At 41.7% G+C, this 23,893-nt stretch overlaps 1 protein-coding gene across 19 annotated transcripts in view; it reads right to left on the bottom strand.

Moving 5' to 3' along the window:
• The window catches only part of TNRC6C (trinucleotide repeat containing adaptor 6C), a 159,051-nt gene that overhangs the window by 82,350 nt on the left and 52,808 nt on the right, over nucleotides 1-23,893 (bottom strand). The window lies entirely within an intron of this gene.

Raw genomic sequence — 23,893 nt, 5'->3', positions numbered from 1 at the left:
CTAGAGTTCCTAGTTTTGGGAACAGAGCTGGACTGAAGTCTAGAGTTCCTAGTTTTGGAAACAGATCTGGACTGAAGTCTAGAGTTCCAAGTTTTGGAAACAGAGCTGGACTGAAGTCTAGAGTTTCTAGTTTGAGACCTAGTTTTGCTACACACAAACCAATCTTGAGCATTTGAGCCAGCTATTCTTGGGCCTTGGTTTCCTCATCTGCAAAATCAAGGTGATACAGTAAGACTGGAGCAGCAGTTCTCACACTTGGTTTGCATCACAATCACCTAGAGGGCTTATGTGAGCCTAGACACCTGGTGCCCACCTCCAGACTTTCTGATTCAGTATCAAAAAGCAAGGAGAAACTGGGAATTTGCTTTTTTTTTTTAGCGTCAGACGGTGTCTCACTCTGTCACCCAGGTTGGAGTGCAGTGTGGCACCATCTTAGCTCAGTGCAACCTCCACCTCCCGGATTCAAGTGATTCTCCTGCCTCAGCCTCCAGAGTAGCTGGAATTACAGGTGCAGGCCGCCAAGCCCAGCTACTTTTTATATTTTTAGTAGCGATGGGGTTTCATCATGTTGGCCAGGCTGGTCTCGAACTCCTGACCTCAAGTGATCCGCCCGCTTCAGCCTCCTCAAGTGCTGGGATTATGGGTGGGAGTCACCATGCCTGGCCAGAATTTGCATTTCTAACAATTACTGAGACGATGTTGATGCTGCCGGTTCTTGCACCTCTCTATGAGAACCACTGCTCTTGTTCAATATTTATAAAACGAAAGAATCTTCAGGTGTCCATGAATTTATATGTATTTTTGTTCTAACTCTGATGATAATGTATAGAACATATATTGGTGCATTCTGGGTTATCTGAATAATTAAAGCTAAATAATGACGTTTTAGTCAGCAACTGACTTCATATATGACAGTGGTCCCGTAAGATTATAATGGAATTGAAAAATTCCTATTGTCTGGTGACACAGATGTTGCAATGTCGTAGTATAACACATTACTCATGTGTTTGTGGTGATGCTGGTGGTAACAAACCTACTGTGCTGCCAGTCATATAAAAAGTCTAGGGAGGCCAAGGTGGGCGAATCACCTGAGGTCAAGAGCCTGAGACCAGCCTGGCCAAAATGGCGAAACCCTCTCTACTAAACACACACACACACACACACACACACACACACACACACACACACACACACACACACACAAGCCAGGTGTGGTGGCACGTGCCTGTAATCCCAGCTATTCAGGAGGCTGAGGCAGGAGAACTGCTTGAACCCGGGAGGTGGAGGCTGCAGTGAGCTGAGATTGCGCCACTGCACTCCAGCCTGGGCGACAGAGCGAGACTGTCTTAAAAAAAAAAAAAAAAAAAAGTCTAGCACATACATTATGTACAGTAGTAATTATGTACAGTAGTACATAATGGTTCAGAATAACTATGTTACTGGTTTATGTATTTACTATGCCTTTTGTCATTATTTTAGAGTGTATTGCTTCTAAAAAAAAAAAAAAAAAAAAAACAAACCACCACGAACAACAGTTAACTGTAAAACAGCCTAAGGCAGGTCCTTCGGGAGATATCCAGAAGTCACTGTTATCACAGGAGATGAAAGTTCCACGCATGTTATCTTCCAGTGGGACAAGATGTGGAGGTGGAAGACAGTGATACTGATGATTCTGACCCGTGTAGGCCTTGGCTTGTGTGTGTGTTTGTGTCTAGGTTTTTAACAAGTTTAAAAGTTTAAAAAAAAAAAATTAAACACAGAAAAGACTTAGAGAATAAGGATATAAAGAAAAATATTCTTTGTACAGCTGTACAATGTATCTTTTAAGCTAAGTATTATTATGAAAGAGTAAAAAAAACTTAAAAAAAATTAAAAAGCTGTATTCCTGAAAAAAAAAGTTTTAAAAATAAGTTTAGTGTGGCCTAAGTGTATAGTCATGTCCTAGGCCTTCACATTCACTCACCACTCACTGACTCCTCAGAGCAACTTCAGTCCTGTAAGCTCCATTCATAGTTAACTGCCCTATACAGGTGTACCTTTTTAAAATTCTTAATAGTGTATTTTTCTTGTCCCTTTCCTATGTTTAGATAACATAAATACTTACCATTGTGTTGCAACTGCCTACAGTATTCAGTACAGTAATATGCTGTAGAGGCTTGCAGCCTAGGAGCGAAAGGTTCTACCACCTGGCGTAGGTGAGTAGCAACCTATACCATCGAGGTTTGCACAGCGACAAAACAGCCTAACGGTGCATTTCTCAGAATGCATCTCTCTGTCAAGCAAGGTATGACTGTACCACTGAATTTCAGTGTCAGCAACTGTGGTCCGGCATCTGTAGCACCGCCACACTCTGCCAGATTTACTGAATGCAGTTGGGCCTACTGTGCGAACAATGAATTTGCATTAAGTGAAGGTCCAAAATCATATTAAAGTTGCATAAACAAAGATTTCATAGTAATTTAAATTTTAAAAAAGGAGCAGAAGAGTTGGGTCATAACCTAATAATAGAGTTTACTAATAAGCATGCCAAATGCAAACAGTGATTCGAGTAGTAACTCTGCACGCCGACATGTAAAGTGCAAAAGAGTCTTGCGCCTCAATAATCAGAGTCCCACCTCATCTTGTACACAAAACATCATTATCCAGGTCATTACATTTATCTTGTTATTTGAAAACACTTTTGGTTTTCTACTCAATTTGTAAACATCACTGGTTTGATAGTTGAAAAAAGCTATGTACAAAATGAGTTTATACCTAGTTCTGTACATACCTTTTATGTAGAAGAAACAATAAAAAATATTTTAAGTCAACAATGGGGGGTGGTTCATGATACGGTACTGTTTTCCTTTACATTGCCAGCTCCAGTCTACCTGCAGTTTTTGTCTCTCAACGTGGAATTGACCATCTACCATGTGAACACTACAATGTCTACACTGCCAGTATCCTCCAGGTCTTTGCCTCACTGTCTAGCTGTCACCAATGCTTGGCAAGTCCTTAGTCCTGGATGAACCCACTGTCTACTCTCCTTACTTCCTGACTCAGGTTGCTAAGTAGCTCTCAAGAAAATCATGTGACATGCAGTTTGGTACCACTATGAATGCATGGTCCCTGAATGCATGGTCCCGGCCTCAGAACGCCCTCATTGCTTCCTGTCAATCCTGCAACTTCCTGGGTCTGCCTTGTTCCAGTGCTGTCAACAATTCATTTAAAGATCTTCCACTCCTGAACTCCTAATGCCTTTACCTCCTTGTTCCCACTTCTCCCCATCTCCAGAAAATGAACTTGACTACTCTGCAGAATAAATAAAAGCCATCAAGTAAAAACTTCAAGTTTCTGTCACTACAGATATATGAGTGTCACCCTGTTCTTTGTCCCACATCTGTTACTCCTATCTAAGGCTAATACTGTATTCCATCAACTCGAAGACGCACATCCCTTCACAGGTTACCATCACTTACATTGGGATGTGTCTTATAATGGATGACATGTCAGTGCACAGGCAGCATATTTTCCTTTCTTAATGGTATGTGCAATACCGATATGTCTCACAATCAATGGGGTCAAAGAGGCAATGCAAGGGGGCACCCTCCAAACCTCTGGATCCTATCTTAGGGACTTTGCGTGTCCTGGGTCTTCAACTCACAACTCTCTCCAAAGTAGATATGAAGGCCCAAAACATAAGATTGGGTCTTGGATCAATTCCTTGCTTTACAAATATTTCTCTATTTTTTTTCTAGCCAGAGTTTTAATGAGGGAACCGAATATAAAAAAGAAGAGGGTTGCTGTGTTTGTGTGCAGAGTGAAAGAAATTGCATTTCCAGCCTGTAACTGGCCCAGGGACTGTCTGGCTACTGTAATTAGCTCCTTCTCATTATCATTTGAACACGTTCAAATCTTTAATCTCTTCACAAATGGCAACAATCACCTTTCTCCTGGACTCCACATTCTCCTCCAGCTCCTCCCACTCTCTCCTGTCCTCCTGCAAACCTTCATGGAAACTGACTACCCAAGGCCATAATTTCTTCCTTGCTGCTAAAATCCAAGGCCATGTTATCTTTTGACCCCTCAGTCTTTAGACCAAAAGACCCCCGAGCTGTCTTTATCAGCGATGACCACTCCTGCCTTCTTGCCTGTCTACTCCTCCATGCTGTATTTCCCGTCCCCCTTGGCAGGTTTCCTTTTATGGCTTTGTTGTCCACTCTTTTATACTTGATACAGTTCAAAATCAACATGTCCCATATACTCATCAGCTTTCTTGCCTCGCCCTTCTGAATATTTCAATCTCTCCTACATCTCATCAATCACCAAACCTTGTCATTTATATTAATAGCACCTAAATACCCTCCACCCTCAAATATCACTCAGTTTCATCCATCTATTTTCATTCCAACTGTCACCATCAGAACCTGGGCACCCTCATCTCTTAGCTACAATACTATAAGAGACTTTCTAATCCACCATCTATACTGCAGCCACTGTGATCCTTCTGAAATGCAGATTTCTTCCCTGGTTTAAAACTCTGAGGTCTTGTAACGTTCTCAGAATAAAATCCAAACTCTCTGCAAGGTCCACGTGGTCCTGAGCAGTAAGACTCCCAGTTCCCCAGACTTAGCTTTGAGGTTCAGCAAGTGCTAAACTCCCCTGTGAGCTGCTTGCTTCTTCATCTAACTACCACGTTTCATCAATTCTAGGGCACATTTCCTAACATTTCAACATTTCTGAAATTGGGATGCATGTTAAAACTGACAATGAATGTATCAGTTTAACTATTTTTTTCTTTCTTAGTGGTACACAAAATAGTGCATAATACAATTGATAATGTCAGAGTAAAAAAATGTGGCAATTCCTAGTTGTTCTTTAAATATCAGACTAAATGTCACTTTCTCTCCAAACCTCCTGTGACTCACCTAAGCCAGTCTAGGTGCTTCTGACTGAACATCCACAGTACCCGGTATTTGGCACAGCACTCAGCATTGTGTATATTACTTTTTTAAATGACTGTCTTCTTCTCTAGGCTGTAAATTATGGCAGCATGGTGCCTGACAACAGTGAGTGCTACATAAATGTTGAAGGAGTGTTTTTCTCAAACATATAAAGTTTAAAAAATACAGAGACAGCAACATAATATAAAGAAATTAGTTGATATAAAAAACCACTAAGGCTAGAGACCTCAAAAACTTGGATTCACTTCCAGTAATTTTCATATCCCTAGACTTCAGTTTTCTCATCTGGAAATGAAAGGTTTAGATTAGCTGACACCCTAAGGCTTCTTCTAATTCTGAAAGCCTATGGTTTAAGTGAAACCCAGAGAACACGACATGCAGTTTTAATTTTGTGATGGCTAGCATTTCAGGGTCCACAGATTTCCTCCTCCCTATGTCCAGCCTGTCTCTGCTTCTATTTCCCCGGCCTTGATATAGACATGAAATACTTTTTGTAATTACTTTAGACTTTAAAGTTCTTTACCTTTATATGGAATGAACATCCATTATATCTTTTCTTTTTAAAGAAAGGTGCAGAACCTATTTATTATAAGTTGAAGTTGATTCTTAAATGTATAGGGGCCTTCAAATATAAATAGATATATATTTTCCTGATAGTGACCTTCAGCTAATTATAATAACAGAAAAGCTAAGAGGTATTTACCCAAATGAGTTGAAAACTTACATTCATACAAAAACCTGCACACAAATGTTTATAGCAGCTTTATTCATAACCGTCAAAAACTGGAAGCAACCAAGATGTTTTCCAGTATGTGAATGGATAAACTGGTGCATTCAGACAATGGAACATTATGTGATTTAAAAAAATTAGTTATCAAGTCATGAAAGCATAGAGGAACTAAAAATGCATATTGTTAAGTTCAAGAAGCCAATCAGAAAAGTACAGTATGTAGAAAATCCACAGTATGTAGATACCGTATGATTCCAACTACGTGACATTTTGGAGAAGGCAGAACTACAGGGATGGTGGAAAGATCAGTGGTTGCCAGGGGAGTGGGGGATGACTATGGGGAGCACAGGGGATTTTTAGGGCAGGGAAACTGCAATGATGGATACACAATATTGTGCATGTCAAAACCCATGGAGTGTATAATACAAATAGTGAACCCTAATGTAAACTGTGGAATTTAGTTAATAATAATGTATTGGCCAGGTGTGGTGGCTTATGCCTGTAATCCCAGCACTTTGGGAGGCCGCGGTGGGTGGATCACCTGAGGTCAGGAGTTTGAGACCACACTGGCTAACACGGTGAACCCTGTCTCTACTAAAAATACAAAAATGAGCTGGGCGTCATGGCACACACCTGTAATCCCAGCTACTCAGGAGGCTGAGGCAGAAAAGTCCTTGAACCTGGGAGGCGGAGGTTGCAGTGAGCTGAGATCGCACCATTGCACTCCAGCCTGGGCAACAGAACAAGACTCTGCCTTTAAAAAAAAACAAAAAAACAAAAAAACAAAAAAACAAAAAACAGTATCAATACTGGAACATCAGTTGTATCAAATGTTCCACACAAATATGGGAAACTAGGGGTGGGAAGGAGAGGGAATACACGGGAACTTTGTACTTTCAGCTCAATTGTTTTGTAAACTTAAAATTGCTCTAAATAATACAGCCTATTAATAAAAAATGGAAATACAACCCACGACAGAGAAGAAAACTTGCTGTCTCTTTCACAATAGCAACTTTCCAAATAAAACTGAGAGCACAATACATAGACATTTGTCTGGTAAACTTAAAACCACTCAATGTATTTTAAAATTACACTCAACATACTAGCAATTATTTTTTCACACACTTTAATGTATCTGCCTCAAAAGGTTTTTTTGTTTTTGCTTTTTTTTTTGAGACAGTTTTATTTGCTCTTGATGCTCAGGCTGGAGTGCAGTGGCACAATCTCAGCTTACTGCAACCTCTGCCTCCCGGGTTCAAGTGATTCTTCCTGCCTCAGCCTCCCAAGTAGCTGGGATTACAGGCATGCACCACCATGCCTGGCTAATTTTTGTATTTTTAGTAGAGATGGGGTTTTACCATGTTGGCCAGGATGGTCTTGAACTTCTGACCTCAGGTGATCCACCCACCTTGGCCTTTCAAAGTGCTGGGATTACAGGCGTGAGTCACGGTGCCCGGCCAGGCTTTTTTGTTTGTTTTTTGAGACAGGGTCTCACTTTCGTTGCCCAAGCTGAAGTGCAGTGGCATGATCACAGCTCACGGCAGCCTTGGCTTCCCAGGCTCAGGTGACCCTCCCAGCTCAGCCTCCCAAGTGACTAGGATGACAGATGCCTATCACCATGTCCAACTAATTTTTTGTATCTTTAGTAGAGATGGGTTTTTGACGTGTTTCCCAGGCTGGTCTTGAACTCCTGGACTCAATCTACCCACCTCAGCCTCTCAAAGTGTTGGGATTACAGGCGTTAGCTACTGTGCCCAGCTCAAAAGTTACATTCTAGACTCAACAAGTGCTTCTTGGAAAGCTAGGAATATTGGTTCTTTTACTACAAAATTCAAAAGCAGCAACAGCAGAAGAGGAGGAGGAGGAGGAGGAGGAGAATAAAAAAAGAGAACTATTAGCAAGCTACAGAAATTTTTGTGATGAAAAACCCAGTTTCTCTTTTCTAAATAACTGACATTGGATGGCTAGCTACTATAAAAGTCAAAGTACAGTCATCCCTCAGTATCCAAGAGGGATTGGTTCCAGAAACCCCCTTGGATGCCAAAATCCACAGATGCTCAAGTCCCTGATATAAAACAGGTTATTATTTGCATATAACCTACGCACATCCTCCCACATACTTTTTGTTGCTTTTAACTTTTTTTTTTTTTTAAGAGATGGGGTCTCACTGTGTTGCCCAGGGTGGGCTGGACTTGAATTCCTGGGCTTAAGTGTTCCTCCCACCTCAACCTCCCAAATAGCTGGGACTATCAGCGCATACCACCATGCCTAGCTCTCCTATATATTTAAATAATCTCTACTTATAATACCTAATGTAATTTACATGCTATATAAATAGCTGTTATACTGTATTGTTTAGGGAATAATGACAAGAAAAAAAGGTCTGTACATGTTCAGTACAGATGCAACTGTCCATTTATATTTCAAATATTTTTGATTGACGGTTAAATCCATGGATGCGGAAGCCACAGATAAGGAGTGCCAACTGCACTTGTACTTCTACCTGTCATTTTGCCTTTCAAAAGACTGGAAATGAAGAAAATGCACCAGAACTCAAAACCTGATGGAAACAATTAGGCAAGGACTCAGGAGCAAAGAATTTGAGCTGATGGGAACCTCAGAAATCATCCAGTCCCACCCTCATCTGCAGACGCAGGCAGCCGAGATGATCTGGCTGAGATGACTGACCCAGCTGCCATTGGGACCAGAACTCACATCTCTGACCATGCTCTTCCACCATGCTGCTGCTAATCTTTCTTAAATGATTGAAGGACAAATTCAGGGTTGTTTTGCTTCAAAACCTTCAGAGGAAAAGGAATTCATGCTACAGAAGGGAAGAAGGAAGCAAATCATAAATGAATGTTATCAGTCCTTTTTTCAATATAAACCACCAAATTCTGAGACATTTGGATATGGAATATGGTTTCCTGTGTGCTATCTGCCTGATGCCTTATGTGTAGTCAATCTTACATCTAAGGCAGCCTCATTTTTTAAGAGTCAAAGTATTCCTAACCAGTCTTCCCTTTCCACCCTGAATAACTGTTATGTGAGGAGGGCAGGACTGGCAGGTGAACTAAGAATACCCCTTACATTTTTAAAGGATGGGGAAAAAACTCCATATGGTCAGCAAAGTCTAAAATTCTGGGAATGACCTTGGTCAGAGTCTCACTGCCCCTGGGCATCTTTGTGGCCCAAAGGCTAGGCCTACAGGAAAAGGGCCAGATACTATTATAGGGAACAGAAACCACTTGTAATATTAGATTATCAGACATAGAAACCTTCTAGAGGAAAAATCCTGGTAATATATACCAAAGTCTTATTATGTAGGTGTTGTTTTATTTTAATTAAAAAAATTATAAATAGGCCAGGCGTGGTGGCTTACGCCTTTAATCCTAGCACTTCGGGAGGCCAAGGCAGGCAAAACACCTGAAGTTGGGAGTTCAAGGCAGCCTGGCCAACATGGTGAAACCCCATCTCTACTAAAAATATAAAAACTAGCTGGGCATGGTGGCATACCCCTGTAATCCCAATTACTTTGGAGGCTGAGGCAGAATAATCATTCGAGCCAGGGAGGCAGAGTTTGCAGTGAGCCGAGATTGCGCCATTGCACTCCAGCCTGGGTAACAGAGCGAGACTCCATCTCAAGAAAATAAAAATTAAAAAATAAATAATTAAACAACCTATTCCATGTCTCCTCTCCAATTGTGAAAATAATCTTTTTTATGGTTACTGAATGAAAAGTTAAAATGATGCTACTTATCAAGAAGAAACAGGAACATATTAAGTTAGGAGAAATGAAATTACTCTCTTAGAAACGCAAGTGCTGTTACTATATAATAGCCTTGAGCTACAAGCACAACAGGATCAGTGAATGAGTACAAGTCCATCAGCTTGTCTGAATGCGCGGCCCACGCCCCTCCTGTGTCCCTCAGAGACACCTTTGTGCTCTGCTGGCCCTCTCACCGCTAATGGACTTCAAGTCTTTGTACTCGTTCTCCAGCCCTGGACTCTCTAGAGAGGTTGTCCATGCTCAACACTCTGACCATCATTTCTGTGCTACTGATGCCTGAGTATTGTCCCAGTGTTGCCCTCGAGCTCGAAGTCCAGCCTCCTTCTTCAACTACCTACTGGACAGTGCTGCTTGAAGGAAGCTTTCTTTCACACTGAACACATCCAAAAGTCAAACAAGAATTTCCTAGTCTGAGTCCAGGACTGTGTTGGTTGCTGTAGGAAGGCACTGGAGCACTTAGGTTTCTCACTTAAGTGAATCAACAATGAACTGGGGAAATAAAGAAGGCACACAGAGTATTTAAAGCTTGTGCAACTGACTGGAAATCTCAGACAACTGAAGAGAGGAGGGATGACAATGTGCTGCCCAGTACAGCAGCCACTGGCCAAGTGTGGCTGCTGAGCCTTGATGTCTAAATTGAGAGGTACTTAGTATTAAAACATATACTGGATTCTAAGCTGGGTGCGGTGGCTCATGCCTGTAATCCCAGCACTTTGGGAGGTCGAGGTGGGCAGATCATGAGGTCAGGAGATCGAGACCATCCTGGCTAACACGGTGAAACCCCATCTCTACTAAAAATAAAAAAAAATTAGCCAGGCGTGGTGGCAGGCGCCTGTAGTCCCAGCTACTTGGGAGGCTGAGGCAGGAGAATGGCGTGAACCCGGGAGGCGGAGCTTGCAGTGAGCAGACTCCAGCCTGGGCAAAAGAGTGAGACTCTGTCTCAAACAAACAAATAAACAAAAACCCAAAAAACAAAACAAAACAAACAAACAAAAACATATACTGGATTCTAAAGACTTAGTACCAAAAAAAGAGAAATACATCATTAACAATTTTTCTGTTGATTTCACATCGAAATGGCAATATTTTGGATATATCAAGTTAAACATACATTATTAAAAGTAATTCTACCTGTTACTTTTTAAATGATGCATCTAGGCTATTTAAAATGATTTATGTGGCTCACATTTGTGGCTTGCATTATTTCTATTGAATGGTGCTGGTCTAGAAGTGGTATTGTTTTATTGAAAAGGATAAAGTTTAAGCTAGTTTCTCAGAAACCATTAAATAATTACCTGTTTTCATAAAGACTGAAAGTGAAACAGAGATTGAGAAACTAGAAGTTGTGACAGATCACAAGCTTTTTCAGGTGGGAGATTTTCCCTAACAACTATTTACTCTACACTAAAGTACTAGCACATTATTTCACAAACAGAAAAAAAATGCCACAAAGCATGTATTCAATTGATAAAAAGACCAAGGGCCCTGGTGTATAATGCAAGCATGGCACACTCAGTTTACCCACATACTTGTTCTCACAGTGGTATTTCCAGCTTGCAACGCTAATGCTATGGCTGGTAGTCTACAGGTCATCCTGGACCCTAAGAAAAGGGAAGAGAAGCCTCACTCAGCAAAGCAACAGACAGAGGAATGGGGAATTCTGACCCAGTTGAGCTGTACCTCTGGGTCTCTTTTATATTATGTAGTGATATCTTCTCTGACTTAAGCCAGTACTTTTTGGATCTTTGAATCAAGCAGCCACCTAATAATCTCAAGTGATAAGTGGAGGATCTCAAAATCTGGATCTATTCTTACACCACAGATAAATTAAATGGGCATTTGTTTTGTCTAGCCATAAACTCTTTTCAGATCCTCATTTATGGGTCTATTACTGTCCCAAAAACCAGGGTATCAAAGCAATCTTGACACTCCCCTTCTTCAAAAAGACCTGACTCTAGCACCATACCTCAAAGATAGGGACTCACATGGGAACCTACCCTTTTACACATCAGCATTTTCATGCAGCCAGAGAATACAGGAAGACAATGGGAACTTTAGTTCTTCATGATTTTCAACAAATCATTTGTTTTATTTAAGAAAAATTAAGACAGCAACCATTTAATAACTATATATTTAATTTTAAAAAACTTTCAGCAAGCTGGAAATTCTGGTTACTCTCTGCCTAGTAAACTTTTGCCTTTTGTTTTTTAAATGAGAGCGACATCTGCTGGTGAAAAGGTAGATGGTAACTCTTTATATAAGAAAGCAACAGTCTTTTAAAACAATTTTCTTTCCAAGAATTTTCTTTCAGCTAAAATTTTCAGGTAGTATTGTCATAACAGGGCCAAACAGATAGATTCCCACATTTTGCTTTTTCTAAAACGACAGGCTACAGTATGGACACGAAGTTCAGACTGCTGTCCCTTCAGACTTTGGAGAACTTTATTTCGAAGGAGCTCCATTTCAGACTTCTCTACTACATTGTCATCTCTAAGATACCAAGACAGAAGGAACTTGCCTTGGTGACCCAGCCTCCTTAGCTTCCAGTCTACCCTTGCTAGGGTCTGAGCTTTCTCAAGTCCTGGCTGCAACCCCATTCTCTCTGCTTCTTTCCTAGCTATTTTAGTTGGCTTGAGTCTCATCATGCTCAGTCACTTCAATATTGCCATCTGTAACAGCCAAGGCCCCTGACCTTCCTTCCTTTCACTATGCTTGCTATCCATGCTTCTGTATCATCTCAACCTTCAGTCATTTCCAGACCACCTGACACTGCCACACGTAGTCTCAGAAACAGCAATGAGCTGTTACCTACTAACACTAGCATAAGCACCCCCTGCCACCAAGAATTCCTCTTACTAACTTAACACGGACTGCCAAAACCCCCCTCCTGTAACGGCTTAAAACTTTTCCTGCACTCTGGAATCCTGATGCCATCCAGCTTCTCTCAATCTATGGCCTGGATTTCTAGTTTACAGAGTCAGAAGGTACTCACTCATTCATTCAATAAATAGAGGTTTTCTACAGCTCAGCCTCTTCTGGGCTGTATCAATGAACAAACAAGAGATTCCTGGCCCTGTGGAGCTCACATCTTAGCAGAGAAAAAAGGTCAAAGGTCAATAATAAACATGATGTGTAGGTAAGAGACATGGTTTACCAGGTATTAAGTGCTGCAAAAAAAAGGAAAGCAGGGTAAATAAGGGCTCTAACTCATTGTTTTCCCACTCAATCTGCCTATCATTCGCTCCATCCCCCAAAACATGTCAGCATCCTCACCTACCCTCTCCTTATTCAGAAAATATTTAATGAGTTCCTATTCTGTGCCAGGCACTGTGAATACTGAGTATACTAAAAAAAGAAATACAGTTCCAGCTGGGCATGGTGGCTCATGCCTGTAATTCCAGCACTTTGGGAGGCCAAGGTGGGCAGATCACGAGCTCAGGAGTTTGAGACCAGCCTGGCCAATATGGTAAAACCCCATCTCTACTTACAAAAATACAAAAGTTAGCCGGGCGTGGTGGTGCACGCCTGTAGTCCCAGCTACTCCGGAGGCTGAGGCAGAAGAATCACTTGAGCCCGGGAGGTGGAGGTTGTAGTGAGCCGAGATTGCGCCACTGCACTACGGCCTGGCGACAGATAAAGGCCATCTCAAAAAACAAGCAAGACTCCATCTCAAAAAACAAAACACACACACACACACACACACACATACACACACACACATACACACACACACATACACACATACACACACACACACACACACATACACACATACACACACACACACATACACACACACATACACACACACATACACACATACACATACACACACATACACACACACACATACACACATACACACATACACACACACACACATACACACACACATACACATACACACATACACACACATACACATACACACATACACACACACACATACACACACATACACACATACACACACACACACACACACACACACACACACACACGGTTCCTGTCTTTATAGTTTATCATATAGTAGAAGAGACACTATCTTTAAAATGATTTCACAAATACAAACTCACACATTATCGTAAGCATGATAAAAGGAACAGTGGGGCAAGAGAAACTAATTTAGGGATTCAGTAAGCTCCTTTGAGAAAGTGACAAGCAGAGCCCGAAAAAGTATGTCAGGGTTAGCGAGGTAAAGTACGTCTGTGTGTGCGTGTGCGCGCACCTTGTACCTACAAACTCACTCCCACCCGCCTAGACAGTGCATGGAAAGGCCCTGAAATGGAAAAGAGCTTCTCGCCTTCGGGGGTTGAAGCCTAGCGGGGTTGTTTCACAGGAGGCTGGAGAGGTAGGCAGAGACCCTGGAAGGATTTTGGATTGTACCACTTGACCTGTAGCTGGGAGAGCACTGGGTGGTTCCATGGATGGATACTCCTCAGTGTTCCCGCCTGGCTGCCACATTAGGAGAAGCCTGGAGCTTCCAGTTTCAGAGAGAAACTCTAGAGACAGGCTGCTACAATTGTTAACCCATGGTGAGCTGAACAGCTGTGCAGTCATGGGTTGTCTGAGCTCAACAAGCACTTCAAGCTGTTGAGGTCTCTGAGACCCTGTGCAGACGCTAGCGCCATGTGGCTGGGAGGAGGCAGTGGAACCCTCCTTGTTCAGCTCCGCCACCCCAGCAGGAACGCAACATGGGAAAAGAAGTTCCCTATGATCCACCTTACGTTCCGCACCCCGGACAGAACACAGCAGGGGAGCAGGGAGCGGGAGCACGCTGAGGTGCTTCCATCTTATTCAATCACCCAAGTCATGCTACCAACACAGTCTTTTCTTTAAAAATTTATTTAGAAATATTTAAGACATTTTTAAAAAGGCATAAAGACCAAATAATTAACAAATCTCCATGGAGTCCATCTCCAGCTTAAGAAATAAAATGTCCCCACTCCACCAAAGCCCCACCTATCTTCCCTCCCTGACTGTATACTCCACCTTCCCCCAGCAAAGACCATCACCATTCAGAACTGGGGTTTTATCAACTCCATACACTTCTCCCGAGAGGGAGTGCACTGGCTAAGAGTATGGACTTGGGGTTGAAACTTCAGCTCTGCTACTTCTTTGCTGGGGATCCTGGGTAAGTTACTTAGCTTCTCCATCCCTCAGTCATGCCATCCGTAACCTGCGGGCAAAGGCAGGGGGATAAAAGGGAGCTAAGAATCCCTTACTGAGAGAGTTCCTTGAGGACTGAATGCTAATCTATGTAAAGAATGGTTTAGAAGAGTGACTGGCACTTAGTACACAGTAAGCATTTATATTATAATAATCCTCTTTCTCTCAGAAGCAATGGAAACCACAGAAGTTAAATAATCATGTTAAACGAAGAACCACAGAGAATGACCTAAAGAAGGGAAGGAAGGCAGAGACTGCAGTAGTTTAGAAGAGGTAATGACAGCTGTACTCAGGAATGGAGGATTAGATCTTAGTCTGGTTCTAAACCTCCCCCCTTAATTTGGTTCTCCTATCTCCAACAGTTTGGAAAGTGTTAGGGCGCTAGATGAACGTTAATGAACAGCAATCCCATTATTTTTTAAATGTTTACAAAGCAAGTAGTCATAGTGTTCTCTCCCACCCACCACCACAGGCACACCTGGTGCAGGACTCACAAGCCTGGCACACAGCTTATGCAGCCTCCCTGCAAGGAGAGCTGAGGCTAAGGATCTGGTTCCCCCAGTTACATGTGAGTGCATGTGACCTGGCAGGTACTGGCTGTGGGGGCCTGTGAGCATAGTACTGGAGACAGTGGCAGTTTCTGTGCAGGGGCCACATTGCCAACTGCTCCTTTCGTGGCTGTGAGAGACAGTGTTAGTGCTGCTTCCTGACCCCTGGTCTGCGGCAGTGGCACTGTGCTCTGGAAGCCGAGAGCCAGTGGGGCCTCTCAATTCTTCCTGGAGGTAGCAGCTCCTCAGGGGACTCTTTGGGGAGTCATTTCTGAGGGTCCAGCCTGGAGTTTAGCCCACTTCAGCCCTTTCAGTGATTGTATATGCACCCAGTCCCCCATATTTTAAACCCATTTCTGCTTGTAACAGCTAGTTTCTATATTCTTCGGCCAAAATCTGGTTAAGAGTATAGACTTTTTTAGCAAAGAGTTTTATTTATTTATTATTGAGATGGAGTCTTGCTCTGTTGTCCACGCTGGAGTGCAATGGCATGATCTCGTCTCACTGCAACCTCTGCTTCCTGTCAAGCGATTCTCTTGCCTTGGCCTCCCTAGTAGCTGGGATTACAGGAGCCCGCCACCACGCCCAGCTAATTTCTGTAATTTTAGTAGAGATGGGGTTCTGACATGTAGGCCAGGTTGGTCTGGAACTCCTGACCTCAGGTGATCCACCCGCCTCAGCCTCCCAAAGTGCTGGGATTACAGGCATGAGCCACGTGCCCGGCCCAAGTAGTACACTGAAATCTTCCATCTACCTAGACAGCATCACAGGACATGGTATGAGCTAGGAATATCACTGTTTCCTTAGAATGGTATCACTGTTAAAAGGACCCTCAGTTAGAATCCCCTGGGCTGCCACCATCAGTCTAAAGTATAATAACAAGTAGGTGTGAAATGGATGACAGTGGTATATTTTAAAAGTAACTTTTTATAGGTAAATGCTAACTGGGAGGGACATTTTAACCTACACATTTTAACACATCTTCTTTCTGAAATTTGAATGCACCTTACAATTGGTGTATAAACATAACAAGGTTTCCTCATTCATGCTCCACCTCTGTGAACAGGACGTTATTGAATCGATGATATGTCCTATGACTAATATCATCTCAGAACTTAAGAAACAAGCTTTTGTAAGATAAAGCATAGAACTTCTCTTATGCATGGACACCCCCACACAATGAAAAAAATTGTCAAAAATCAAGCAGTAACTCTAGTCATTTCAGAATATATATTCAAAGATTCAGAGTTTAACATTTTAAATTTAAATTTACTCAGATATAAGATTGTTTGCAAATGTGACTACGTAAGAGAACTATTCTCTTGTGCCAACATAATCAGTGATTCCAAGGACTATTTTTGTTATTAGCATTTCTTCTGCAGCCTATACAGCAGCAAACACTGTGGCGAGAAGTTGCCTTAGAACAAAGGGATGGGAGCAGAAGACAGCTCTGAGTACGGAGGGTCCATCTGCTGTGCTCATCAGCAGTCCCGGAGGGATACAAAGCGGTGCCTTCTGTTTGTTCAGTGGATGCTTCTGGCTGATGCATCACCGTGGCAACGTTTGGAGCCCAACTCAAAATGAGCACAGACTCATTAACTACAAACTACATTAACTTAGTGTCTGCTGCTAATGAAAAATGCCGTTCAGAGGTATTTTCTATTCTAGCATATTATAGCTACCTCTCTAAAAGGTACTAAATGCCACTCTCAATACATCACAGATTAGATGACATAAATGTTAAAAGAAAACAAAATTATTTTAATAATGACTATAAACAGTAAGAATCATTTCATTAAAAGATTGCTTTGGCCCTTGGATACTCCTGCTGTAAGAAAATGTACTATTTATCATATATGCAAGTATATCTAAGTTCTTTTTAAACAACAGGCTTATTTAGAAGATCAATTTAGAAAATGTTGCTAACAGCATATGTTAAAGCTGAGTAATCAAGACAGCATTAATGCACACTGGCTGTCCTATAATCTTCTCATTTGAAACACTGATCATAACACTCTCCAAGTGAGGCAACACACCGGACAAAACATTAAAAGCAAAGAAAGTCCACTGGGTGCAGAGCTTGTCAGTTCCCTTAACTCCTTCTTGACCACATCTCTTTTCATGCTAAATCATCCTGAACTGAATAAGCTCTCAGAACAAACGGCAAATCCTAAATCTCATGAAACACAGAAGATAAGTGGAATTATGTTTCAAATGTGTTCTCCCAGGACTGATAAATTGTGAAATAGCAGTAATCCTAGGATATTTTCCTTCTGAAAGTGCAGAATCCTACAACCTGCCAGAAGAGGGAGCCAAAGTTAAACGACTCCAACATTTAGTAAGACAAGGCTGGTGCAGGAGGAGAAAAATTGGCCTTATTTCAAACTGATTTGGAAAAGCCTTCTTATTCTTTTTTTTTTTTTTTTTCTTTTTTTTTTGAGACGGAGTCTTGCTCTTTCGCCCAGGCTGGAGTGCAGTGGTGAGATCTCAGCTCACTGCAAGCTCCGCCTCCCGGGTTCACGCCATTCTCCTGCCTCAGCCTCCCGAGTAGCTGGGACTACAGGCGCCTGCCACCTCGCCCAGCTAATTTTCTTGTATTTTTAGTAGAGACGGGGTTTCACCGTGTTAGCCATGATGGTCTCGATCTCCTGACCTCGTGATCCGCCCGTCTCGGCCTCCCAAAGTGCTGGGATTACAGGCTTGAGCCACCGCGCCCGGCAAAGCCTTCTTATTCTCTTAGGCAAAAGAGCACAACTCCTCTTTGATGCCTCGCATGGTAGACCAATCCCCATCTCTCGCTTTGGCCTCACTTCATACCCTATTTCACAGCTTCCTGTTTGTTTAGTTCATGGAAAATGTCATACTCCATCCGGCCACAGGCTCTTTACAAATGCTGTTCCCTCTCTATGTAGGAGTGTTCCCTGGCCTAGTTGGGTCCTGTTCACCCTTCAGATTCCATGTTGCATTACCCAGGGATGCCTTCCACAACTCCTGCCAAGTTTGGGCTCCTTTGTTGATGCTGTCACACAGTCACCATCCCAGTTAGTAAGGATACATGTATCACTGTGGTTGAGATTTATGCCCATTCCTCATAAGACTCAGCTCCATGGGAGTGGGAAGTGTATCTCTATTTTTTCTTCCCATAGCAATCAGCCAATCAGCACAGTACCAAGCAAATAGTAGGTGCTCAATAAATATCTGCTGGAACAAATGATTAGTTAGCCCACTTAGTTTCTAAGTTCTGCCTATTCTATCAATCATCACTACCCTTCCCTGTCTACCCCTGCCACTTAGCTAGTCAGCTGGAGTCTGAACTGTGCACTGGTCTAACTGCACCTGCTGCCTCCAGCCCTCTCTCTCCTCCTGTTTAATTCATCTTCAATTCTGCATGTTCAGTGATCTTTCTAAAGCACAAATCTCATGATGTCACTCTCCCACTTAAAACTCTCCAACTGCTCCCACTCTGGTCTACAAGATCATCTAAAGTCCTTAGGAAGGTGTTCAAGGACTGTATGAGCCAGCTTCCCACCTTCCACCTCTCTCAAAAGAGCTGAAAAACAGTTTCAACTCTTTTCTGGGGTAGAACAGCTTGGTAAGGGTGCTCAGTTTTAATGACCTACTGGATGGGTTTAAGATGACTGGGATAAGGCAACCCTTCCTTGTCCTTGCTTTCATAGCAAATTTAGGGCACAACTGGGAGTGGCCCAGCTCTAGTATGCACTTAACTCATTCGTATCAGTATTTTCCTTTTCCAATTCTCACTTACTTTTACAAATAGGTGTATTTTCTTATAGAGATACAAATATTTGATGAAAAGATGACCAAACCTAAATCCTTTCAGGTAGAAAGAGTGAGATAAATAAATCACAATCAACCTCACTGACCATCTGCTGGGTCCTCACTGCACCGGCTGCCACCTCACTCAGCAGCTCCTCTGCTGCCAACATTGTAAAATTTCCTTTTTGTACTTTCCTTAGAGCCTGACTTCTCACACCTGGAAGCATCTGTTCCCCTACCCGCCACTGGCCATGAAATGCTTATACTGACCTACTGATACCTGGCTGAGATAAAGAAGTTACAATGTCAGAACATTTTATTGCATTCATTTGCATATACATAAATTTGCTTATCTGCCTGGCTCTTCCCACTAAAATATCTCTTTGAGAACAGGGAACTTTTTAAAAAAAGCTTTTATTTTAGGTTAGGAGGTACATATGAAGGTGTGTTACACAGGTAAACTCATGTCATGGGGGCTTAATGTACAGATTATTTCATCACCCAGGGATTAAGCCCAGTGCCCAACAGCGATCCTGTCTGCTCCTCTCCCTGCTTCCACCCTCCACCCTTAAGTAGACCCCAGTGTCTGTGGTTTTCTTCTTTGAGAACAGGGAACTGATCTCTGCCATCTAACAGGTATTTATTAACTGCTTAAGTTAATTAATGAATTAACTAGCCATCTCTAGGTGGTAAAATGTGACTAATATTTAGCTCATTTATTAATGTAATCTTTAGTTATGCTAAAAGCTAGATAAAATACGATTCTCTTTGAAAGTGCATATTTTCTGGTATTACTATTTACAAGTAACTACACACACAGAAAGAAGGGAAATGACTGAGGCATGCAGACAACTAAGCTGTAGTGATGAGTCTTTCTGCCCAACTCTAGAGGCCAATTTACTATCAGAAACCAATCTGGAAAAAGAAAATAAATAACAATGAAAAATGGGCAAAAGACTTCAAAAGACGCTTCACCAAGAAAGATGTACAGATGACAAATAAGCACATGAAAATAAGGTGCAACATCATTAGTCATTAGGTTAATGCCAATTAAAAGTGTAATGAGATACCACTACATACCTATTAGAATGGCGAAAATTATGAAGATGACCATACCACGCATTGGTGAAGATGTAGAACTGTGAAATAGTATAAACACGTTGGGAAAGAGCTGTGCAATTTCTTGAAAAATGAAACATACACCTATCATATGCATTTACCCAAGATAAATGAAAGTATACAGCCATATAAAGACTTCTACATAAATATTCAAAGAAGTTTTACTCAATAGCTCAAAACTAGAAAAATGCAGATGTCCATGAACAGGAGAATGAAGAGGATAAACAGCTGTGATACACCTACACAATGGAACACTGCTCAGCAATAAAAAGGAATGAACTACAGATACACACTACAGCATGGATGAATTTCAAAAGCAATACACTGTGTGAAAGGGGCCAAAGGGCACAGTGTAGGAGTCCCTCAATACAATGTTCTAGAAATAAAAACTCTTTTATAGAGGCAGACAGCAGATCAGTGTTTGCCTAGAGACAGATGGGGGGAGGGTGGGGGCAGAAGAGATAGATCAGAAAAGGTCAGGAGGACACCTTCAGGGATGATGGGTGTCATCTTGATCATGGTGATGGTTTCACAGGTGAATACATGCCAACTCTTATCTAATTGTTCTGAATGTCAACGATAACTCAATAAAGTTGTTTTTAAAAAACACAGAAAAGAGCGGGCGCCTATAGTCCCAGCTACTCGGGGGGCTGAGGCAGGAGAATGGCATGAACCCAGGAGGCAGAGCTTGCAGTGAGCAGAGATCGAGCCATGCACTCCAGCCTGGGCGACTGAGTGAGACTCTGTCTCCAAAAAAAAAAAAAAAAAACCACACACAGAAAAGAAACTGGTCTGGGTAACAAATGATTTCTTGGAAAGCAGACTGTCAGCATCGTTTAGAGTTATAAACTGTAACTTTGTCTAAACTTAGAAACTGCCTTTGTGTTTAAAGTTTTAGTGAAAAGTTATATGAAACAGAGATGTGAACTTTCACTTTGTCTGAGACTCAGGAGAAATGCCCTCGGGAGGCGCCCCCGGAGCCTTCCTTGCTCACCAGGCTCACTTCCTTTCTTTCACAATTTGTTCAAGAACTTACACGTTCATGTACCTACTTGGAGGCTCTGGCAATACATTTTTACCCTTTTGAATAACCTATATATTTTTTAAACGTCTCATCTTAATACATTCTTTCGTTTCCATGGAAAAAATTTAACATTTATTATATGTCCCCCTTGGAATTTAACAGTAAAATAAACACTTCAAACATAAAACAACATAGCCAAAGAAAGAAATATCCAATATTTCAAAACCTAAAAGATGCCATCCCCTGAAGATATCTCATACAATCAATTTCTCAGGCATTTCCTTCAGTCTTAAAAACATCCTAAGTGTCTAAGTTTCTTCCTAAAATTAATAATTATACTGACAACAAATACAGAATACTTATGTCTCCAGCCCCATTATGTGGCTATAGAAAAATCATGAAAAACATATATTTCTATGTATGACTATAAAGCTGGGAAGATATGCTATAAACCTCAATTCTCACTACTTTTCATTCTGATTGATAGAAAACTTTATATGTTTAGAATGAGCCTAAGCACACTGCCAATACTTTGTGACTCTAAAACCTCCATCACTCAATTGAAGACTACCGGAAGACTACAGCTTCAACTGACTTACATTATTAACAAAAGAACCTAGAGGTTTTGTTTACCAATTACAAACTGAATGCATGGTAAAGTTTAATACCTCACTGCAAAACTGATATTATACTCTTTACAAACAAGATTAGGATACTAATTAAATGTATGAATTTAGGCTGAGCTGGTGGCTCAAGCCTATAATCCCAGCACTTTGGGAGGCTAAAGTGGGTGGATTGCTTGAGTGTGAGACCAAGCTGGGCAACACAGCAAAACCCTGTCTGTATACAAAAATACAAAAATTAGCCAGGCACTGTGGCATGCACCTGTAGTCTCAGCTACTTGGGAGGCTGAGGCGGGGGGAATCACTTAAGCCTCGGAGGTGGTGGTTGCAGTGAGCTGTGTTTGTGCCACTACATTCCAGCCTGGGTGACAGAGTTAGACCCTCTCTCTCAAAAAAAGTATAAATTCACATGTACATGACTTAAAAATCGTAATTCAGGCCAGGCGCAGAGGCTCACGCCTGTAATCCCAGCAGTTTGGGAGGCTGAAGCGGGCGGTACATGAGGTCAAGAGATTGAGACCATCCTGGCTAACATGGTGAAACCCTGTCTCTATGAAAAAATACAAAAATTAGCTAGTGGTGGCGTGCACCTGTAGTCCCAGCTACTCTGGAGGCTGAGGCAGCAGAATCGCTTGAACCTGGGAGGTGGAGATTGCAGTGAGCCAAGATCGCACCACTGCACTCCAGCCTGGGTGACAAGCAAAACTCCACCTCCAAAAAAAAAAAAAAATCATAATTCATTAATGATATGGAGCATGAACTACAATGGGTCATGAAGATATTCATTTTCATACACGGTAAGATTAACTTTGAGCTTTTTGTACGAAAACATCTACTTTATGAACTTAAATCTGGCTAAAACCACTGAATTAAATTTTCACATTTATGAGAATTATCATAGTTAATCATTAAAAAAAACCCTCACTCAATCCATGAAAATACTCAGAAAACAATACTGAAAACGTAGGCTCCCAAGTCATCACATCACAAATAAAGCTATTATTACCTGTGCCTAAATTAAGGGCAGTGCCGAAAATAAAGAAAACTGATTACTCACGATGGTCATAAAACCCATGCCAGTCGGAAGTGACACTTGGACCCCAGTTACTCCACAGAGAACTACAATGTACAAGTTAATGGCAACAGGATTATATCTGATTCCCTTTTCCCCCAGTATGAGAGCATCAGGGTCTCACTAAGGGTGACAGGTCACCATGTTCGGCTGTCTCTTTCTTTGGTCACAATGCAAAGACAATATTCAGTGGAATTTACAAAGGGCTAGTTTGTTTATGAATAGGCTCCCACAGAGGTTTTCAAATTGCTTGGTGCAGCTCCTTGAAGGGATAGGGATCCAGGAGTGCTAACTGTGGGGGAGCAGTGGAGAGTCCATATAAATACATACTTATGTGTATGAATTCATAGAGAGACGCATTCAAGGATGGGTAATAAACTGTTAATGGGTAAACATCTCAGGATAGAAGAATTTCAAGTGAACTTTAATTTCTCTTTAATCTCAAATTATTTTCAATGAGAATATGTAACTTGTTTTTCATCACAGGAGGGAAAACTAAGAAAAAGTTGACTACGACAAGAGTCTGAGACAATCCAGGAAAAGGCCTCCAGGTATAGAAACATGCCCAGATTCCTTAAGAGTGCAGGACATCAACCCCACTGGAGGGTCTGCAGACTCAGAGGCATAGAGGAAAATCAAGGGGGAGTCAAGAGGAGGAAACTGATGAAAGCCAAAGTGAATCAACTATTTGAGTGAAAACCCCCAGGGCTGAATAACAGTGTATCTCCCAGCTGCAGAGATAATGTGGTTCCCATCATCACATCAGGGTAGGACGGGGGGGGGGGGGGGTTTGAATGTTGGCAGCATAGTGTTTCACACGAATGTACTCACTTGGCCTGAATCTTAAAAAGAAAATGACCCAAACAAAGACATTACAGGTCAGAATTTGAAAAGATAGCCAGGAACAAAATTTCTGTTTAGTGGTAATTTTACAAAGCAGACTTTCTAGAAAGCTAATTTTCAAATTTGTAGGGGGAGGGTAAGAAAGCATGCTATGTATTAGATTAAGCTATTCAAAAAAGATATATTTCTAGTTAGCTTCAGTTCAGCATTAGTCTTTTAAATAAAAATTCATAGTTCAAGTTTGATGGTTATAGC

This window comes from Macaca fascicularis, chromosome 16, assembly GCF_037993035.2.
Source record: "Macaca fascicularis isolate 582-1 chromosome 16, T2T-MFA8v1.1".
Taxonomy (NCBI): domain Eukaryota; kingdom Metazoa; phylum Chordata; class Mammalia; order Primates; family Cercopithecidae; genus Macaca; species Macaca fascicularis.
The sequence above is the reverse complement of the archived record's forward strand: the minus strand, read 5'-3'. Positions and strand labels throughout refer to the sequence as shown.